Source organism: Sapajus apella, unplaced genomic scaffold (genome assembly GCF_009761245.1).
Source record: "Sapajus apella isolate SASKATOON/1434 unplaced genomic scaffold, GSC_monkey_1.0 scaffold8, whole genome shotgun sequence".
Lineage (NCBI taxonomy): Eukaryota > Metazoa > Chordata > Mammalia > Primates > Cebidae > Sapajus > Sapajus apella.
Window position 1 is genome coordinate 2,699,462 of NW_022436948.1, and position 6,757 is coordinate 2,706,218.

General features: G+C 59.9%; 1 pseudogene; it reads left to right on the plus strand.

Annotated features, from left to right (window-relative positions):
- Positions 1-748: 748 nt before the first annotated feature.
- Positions 749-1,952, plus strand: LOC116550749 (annotated as a pseudogene).
- The last annotated feature ends 4,805 nt before the right edge of the window (positions 1,953-6,757 follow it).

A 6,757-nucleotide genomic window follows, 5' to 3' on the forward strand; every position in this document is an offset into this window, starting at 1 on the left:
GTCAAGCCGAATCCACTCCCTCTGGAAAGAACTGTCTTGATTGCAAAGGAGACGGGAAACGGAGGCCCCTTCAGTGAAGTCCCGTCTAGATGGAGTTCAATTGACTCTTTTGCCAAGTGCAGGTGCCTGCCAGAGCTTGTTGTGACAATCTCATAACAGTTTAACTCTATTCTGTAGAAGACACCCTTCTAGGGGCAAAAGAATAGCTCAATTTAACTGGAGAAAGGTCGCTGCATATCGGAGGCCCCGTGCTGACCTGACCTGACCAGGCGAGCCCTTCTCCGAGGAAGCTGAGGGAGAATTTCTCCTGCTGGCACTGAAGCAGCACAGTGTGGGGATAGGGGGCCTTGGGGAAGGGGGCTGTGGGCACCTCCAGGAGCTGAGGGAACCCCAGGAATGGCCCGTGAGAGAAACGGGAGGCTAGTGCCAAGACTACACCCTCTAGAAGACGCAGAAGAGGCCCCACCTCTGGTGCCTGCAGCCCAGCACCCGCTTCAGCCTGGGAGCCCTGGGCCGGCCCAGCCGTGCCTCCCAGACCCTCGTCTACAACTGGGCACTGACATGCAGTGGTGGCGAAGTCACCAAGTTCATGGTAATCTGTTGCACAGCACGGATATTTAATGCAGGGGGGACTGGATAAACATTTAGGTAGGAAAACAGAGAAGAAAGGAGGGAGGGAGGAGCCCCAGAAAGGAAGGAGAGTGGCTTCAGAGAGCAGTCCTGGGCAGTGCTGCCAGGGGCGCAGGGAGCCCGGCCTGGCTGGTCGTCACCGGAATTCATGCCATGCAGGCTTGTATGTCAAAGGGAAGCGAGGTCGGGAGGGCCGAGGGGTCCACAGCGCTCCGCACCCATGGGGCCAGGCTGGCACCACACCCCATCCCCATCGCTGCAACCCCAGGAAGAGTCACAGGCCCCCTCCCAGGACCCACGTGACCCTCAAGGGACCCAGCGTGGCATGGGGTGGAGGCAGCCCTTGGGGGCGACGCCCCTGCCGATGGAGTTTTCCCATCTGTTTTCCCACCACGCCCTTGTGAGGCCTGGGAAAAGGCTGCCGGGCCAGGCGGTCTTGCAACACGCCAGGCAAATCTGAAACCACAGGATGGATGAGCCACGCCCCTGGGAAAGAGAGCAGAGGGAGGCAGTCACCAATGTCCTCCTGCTCCTTGGTTTCCAGAAACAAGCCAGACTCAGTGCCTCAGGGACGCCTGTGTGGCCTCCGGAGAGCGCAGGCCTCACCCTTTGTGCAGGTGAGGAACCCCAGAGCAGTGAGGGACTGACTGGCCTGGTGACCCCGAGCACAGCCCTGGAGCAGTGAGGGACTGACTGGCCTGGGGACCCCAAGCGCAGCCCTGGAACAGTGAGGGACTGGCTGGCCTGGTGACCCGGAGCGCAGCCCTGGAGCAGTGAGGGACTGACTGGCCTGGAGACCCCGAGCACAGCCCTGGAACAGGGAGGGACTGGCTGGCCTGGGGACCCCGGGCGCAGCCCTGGAGCAGTGAGGGACTGGCTGGCCTGGGGACCCCGGGCGCAGCCCTGGAGCAGTGAGGGACTGGCTGGCCTGGGGACCCCGAGCACAGCCCTGTGCTGTGGCGCCTTCCCTCTGCCCATCTCAGACAGGAGCGCTGCCAGCACCGCTTCACCCGAACATGCCTCCAGACCAGCCCTCCTCGGGCCCGGGCACACTCTTCTCACTTCTCTCCTCCAGCCCCCTGCCCTTCCCCTTTGCACCGTCACCCAGGGGCTTCTAGGAGCTTAGCGGGGCTATGAGGCTTGAGGCTGCTTCTCCAGATCCCTTTCCAGGGGATGGCAGGGGGCTGCTCACCAGGGACAGGATGGGGCTGAGGCGCGGCTCTGACTTTCCTCCCAGGCTCTGCCTTCACCCAATGGTCCTGTGTGGCACCTAGAGCTCCCGGCTGCCCTCCCCCTCCCACAGCTGTGAGGGTTCTTCCTAGGATTCTGTTTTCCTCACAGTTGGAATTGAGGTGCTTGGAGGCTCCAGGAGCAGGATGGGGTGGAGCGAGTGGCCTGGAGCCCCCAGGGCAGATCCCAAAGAGAAGGGTTGGAGGTGCCCTCTGGGGCCTGGGTAGCTGGGCAGGGCCCACAAGCCTGAGACCCCATGGGGAGGAAGTGCCCCATGTTGTGGTGGGGAAGGGGCCAGGAGAGGCTCCTATGTGTAATCCCTCCCACCTGGCCAGGCTTTGGGATGAGCCCTGAGTGGACACAGGCCACAGTGGAGTCCCAGGGTTGAGGGCTGAGCCTCCAAGGACCCCAGGGTGCCTGTCCCCACTGCACATCCGCCGGGACACAGGGGAGGGACAGTGCCAGGAGGGCCACAGCTGTGGAGTCCACCCCAGGTCATGGCACACAGGGAGGTGGGCGCCAGCCCCCCTGAGGCACCTGCAGAGGCTTCACTAGGGGAAAGAACGAGGCCCTCGCCCACAGGGATCCTGGGTCAGATGGGGCAGCGAGACGTGGTGGAGCAAGTGGCCTGGAGCGGCCCAGTGGCCCAGTCTCCCCTAACCCCATTCCAGGGCCACGGGAACCCCCCAGAGGCAGCTGGTGGGACTGCAGCCATGCAGGCTTTAGAGGGCAGGTGACAGGGGGACAAAGGGGTCACAACATCCCTAGGGGAGGGGTAGAAAGGGGGCAAGGCTGCCCTCTGTGGACTGTGGACACCAGGACCCAAAGGCCAAGCCTCCCCCTGCTACTCACCCACAGTAAGCCAGGCTCCATGCAACAATGAGAATCCACAGGCGATGCCATACATGGGAGAGGCCACACAGGGAAGAGGCCACATGGGGAGGCCACAGGGAAGAGGCCACATGAGGGAGAGGCTTCAAGGGAGAAGCCACGAGGGGGAGATGGCTCACGGGGAGAGGCCACACGGGGGAGAGGTCAGGCCACACAGAGGAGAGGCCACGCTGGGGAGAGGTCAGGCCACACAGAGGAGAGGCTGCGTGGGGGGAGGCCTCGAGCCGGGGAGCGGCCTCTGTGGGGAGACTCCGAACGCCCGCACAGCAGCCACAGGCAAGGTGGGAGTCTGCTGCAGCTCCTCTGGCTGACCCGTTCAGGAAGTAAAACCAGCCCTGTGTCCAGGGAGGTGGTGCCTGGAGGTACTGTCTCTGAGCAGCTCAGCACAGTGCTAGCCATTCTCTTCATGGTAGAAGGGCAGATTTGGGGAAAAGGTTACCATCTGAGATAGAGATGTTCCCTTTCAGGCTGCAGGCTGTGGCTGTGGGGCTGGCTCCTTACCACACGGGCTGGGGGCTGGGCACACGGATGCCCACTCCTCAACCCGCTTCCTGGTAGGCTACAGCACCACACACACTGCAAAGACCAGGCCTCCTCTTCATCCACCATCACCGGCCCCCACCACGTCCACTCCATCCACCACCATTCAGGACTCAGCAGTCCCCGCCTGGGTCGTGTGCCCCTTCCAGGAAACTTCTGGACTGACAGGGGCACAGTCCTCATTAGCGGTCTATCTTCAGCATGCCGGGGCTGGTGGAAGGGCTGTCCCCAAACCCAACCTTCACCCTACGGCCAGAGTGTGTCCAAAATTGCCTGGCCAGGTCACACCCCTGTGTGAGCCGCCCCACAGCGCCCAAGGTGCTGGCTGACCTGCCACCCCCTCTCAGCCCCTCCCGTCACCCCTACCCTCTCTGGAGGCTGCTCCCCACTGAGCCTCCTGCACCTGTGCAAAGCCTCTGCTTCCCGCAGGGCCTACTGGGAGAAGTTCTAGGTCACAACCATAGTTGAGAGTGAGAAGCTCATGTAGAGAACATTCTGGCTGAGGGAGAGGTCTTGGGGTCCAAGGTTGTTTCTTGGCAATGCTCAGCCATGCCAGGCAGGAAAATGGGCACCTCTGGTGACCCAGGCTGTCTGAGCTGAGCCTGCAGGGAAGAGCCTTTGGCATGTGAGGGGCGTGGGCTGGCAGGACTGCAGCTGGGTCTCCACCTATCGGTACCAAGGCCGGCAGGTAAAGCAGGGCAGCCCAGGCATGGCCCCTCCAAGTCTAACTCCAGAGCTGCTGCTCGGTCCCCAGAATGTCACCTCTGAGCAGAGCCTGTGACAACTGTGAAGCTGTGGCGTGGGCTTGCTACGGAAGTTCCGAAGTCAGCGAGGACACAGCATGTTTGCCCTAGACCGTCGAGATGCTCAAGAAGTCATAAATGTGCACCCGCCTCACCACCTGCGAGTCCACAGGCCCCTCCTGGATCACCTCCAGGTAAAGGCGCCCTGCACAGGGACTTGCTGTCTGGAGCGCTGAGATGTTCTAAAGGCATGTGCCGCACACACAGCTGCCAATCGTGCACCCACAATGGGAAACTCAACGCTGCCTGAATTACATCTCCAAGTTGTTCCTTAAAAAAGCTCAGGGTCCCTGGAAGACCCTCACCCACACCCAGTGTGGAGCGTCGTGCTCACCTGGCCACAGCTCCCGGGATGGCCACAAGTCTCTGTGGTGGCCAAGTTGAGAAGTCTCCCCTCTTCCTCCTTGTGGGTTTCAAATGGGGAGGTGGGGCACTGCCAATTGCCAGGTCCTGCCTGTGACCTTGGAGGAGGAGCATCCAGGAGAGTCCCGCCCACAAGGCACCGCAGGGTTCCCTCAAGCTCCCTCATGAGCCCCAGACAGATGGGGCCAAGGCCAGAGCTGCATTGTGTGGGTGGGGGCATGGAGGCCCAGGCTGGGTGAGGAGTGGGTGTCCTGGTGTCAGAGCCCCGGGCGTGAAAGCAGGTGACGAGGCAGGAGGGTTCCCTTGGGGACGGTGGAGATGAGGGTGAGGAGGCCACCCACACCCGGCCTCAGTTCTGCATGAACTGGGTATTGGGAGTAAAGGAAGACAGAATTCTTTCAGGAAAGGGAGGTTCAAACACAGAAGGGAAACCCTAGAATACACCTGGGGTGTCCGTTAGAACTGGAGGCAAACTCCTAACCCAAGTTGGGCGGTCACGGGCAGCACATAAGACAGCAAGGGGCCTATGCTGCAGCAGGCCCCGTCCCAGCTTTGGGCGGAGCGCTGGAGGGTGTTTCCAGAATGAGGTTGATTTGAATCAGCGGCCTGAGTAAAGCAGGTGTGCCTCCAGTGAGGGAGCCTCGGCCAGTCCACCAGGTGAAGACCTTAAAAGGCCAAGCTCCAGCCGGCCACCTACCCTGCAGAACTCCGAATTGCCAGCCCGTCCTGTGAGGTGGCTCCTCATGATAAATAAGGCACACTACACACACCACACCACACACACACACACACACACACACACACACACACACACACACCCCTGCTGTCAACAGGACTGTCGTTCACACACACACACACACACACACACACCCCTTGCTGTCAACAGGACTGTCGTTCCCCCCTCCCCTCCCCATGTGCATGTTGAAGCCCTAACGCCCAGTGTCACTGGAGATGGGGCCTCTAAGCAGGTCCTTAGGGTTAAATTAGGTCACAGGGCTGAGTTGTAAGAGAGGTCAGGATGCCAGGCGCGGTGGCTCACGCCTGTAATCCCAGCACTTTGGGAGGCCAAGGTGGGCAGATCACCTGAGGTCAGGAGTTCAAGAGCAGCCTGACCAACATGGTGAATGAAACCTGTCTCTACTAAAAATACAACAGTAGCTGGGCATGGTGGCACGCGCCTGTAATCCCAGCTACCCGGTTGGCTGAGGCAGGGGAATCGCTTGAACCTAGCTTTAACACTCCCAGCCGGCCACCCGAGAGGAATGAAAGCCTCCATCCACATGAAAACTCACCCACAGGCAGCAGCAAAGCGGAAACCCCCCAAATGCCCACCAGTGGACAAACGGGCAGATGAAACGTGCTCCCTCTGTACCATGGGCTGTGGCCCAGCCACGAGGAAGAATCCACAGTGGGGACGAACCCTGGAACCACGCTGCTGCGTGAAAGCAGCCGGACGCAAAACACCCTGTGCTGCAGTCCCTTAACACGGCATGGCCACAACAGGGCCACCTGAGGCCGGGAAGATCAGGGGGTGGCGGGGAGACAGAGGGGTGATGGCCAAGGCATACCCAGTTTCTTTTGGGCTGAAAATGGTCTAAAGTTGACTGTGGTGATGGCCGCACAACTCTAAATATGCTGAAAACTCTTGAATTATATACACTTCAGCCTGGCCAGCTGCACTCTATGTGAATTACCTCAGTGCTGCTCTCAGGGGCTCAGGCATCTCCTGCCTTGGCTCCCTGAGTGGCTGGAACTACAGTTTATATGGGGAAATCAAAATGACCCTGACTCGCATCTGAGCGCCTGAGGTGCAGTGGTTGGCACCCACTTCCACTTTCCTGAGGAGTTCTCATTGCTTATTTCCGGCTGGAGGAGGAATATTGCCGAAGAAAAACAAGAGTGACCTCGATGAAGAACCCGCAGCCTGTGGCGATGGCACCTGTCATTCCACAGCCCCAGCTACCTGGGAGGCTGTGGCGGATCGCCTGAGCCCAACAGTTCAAGGCTACAGTGAGCTGTGATTGCACCACTGCACTCTAGGCTGGGTGACATGGCAAGCACTGTCTCTTAAAAAATAAGAGGCCAGGCATGGTGGCTCACGCCTGTAGTCCCAGCCTTCTGGGAGGCCAACGTGGATGGATCACGAGATCAGGAGTTTGAGACCAGTCTGGCTAACACGGTGAAACCCCGTTTCTATTAAAAATACAAAAAAAAAAAAAAAAAAAAAATTAGCTGGGCATGGTAGCGCATGCTTGTAGTCCCAGCTGCTCGGGAGGCTGAGGCAGAACTGCTTGAACCCA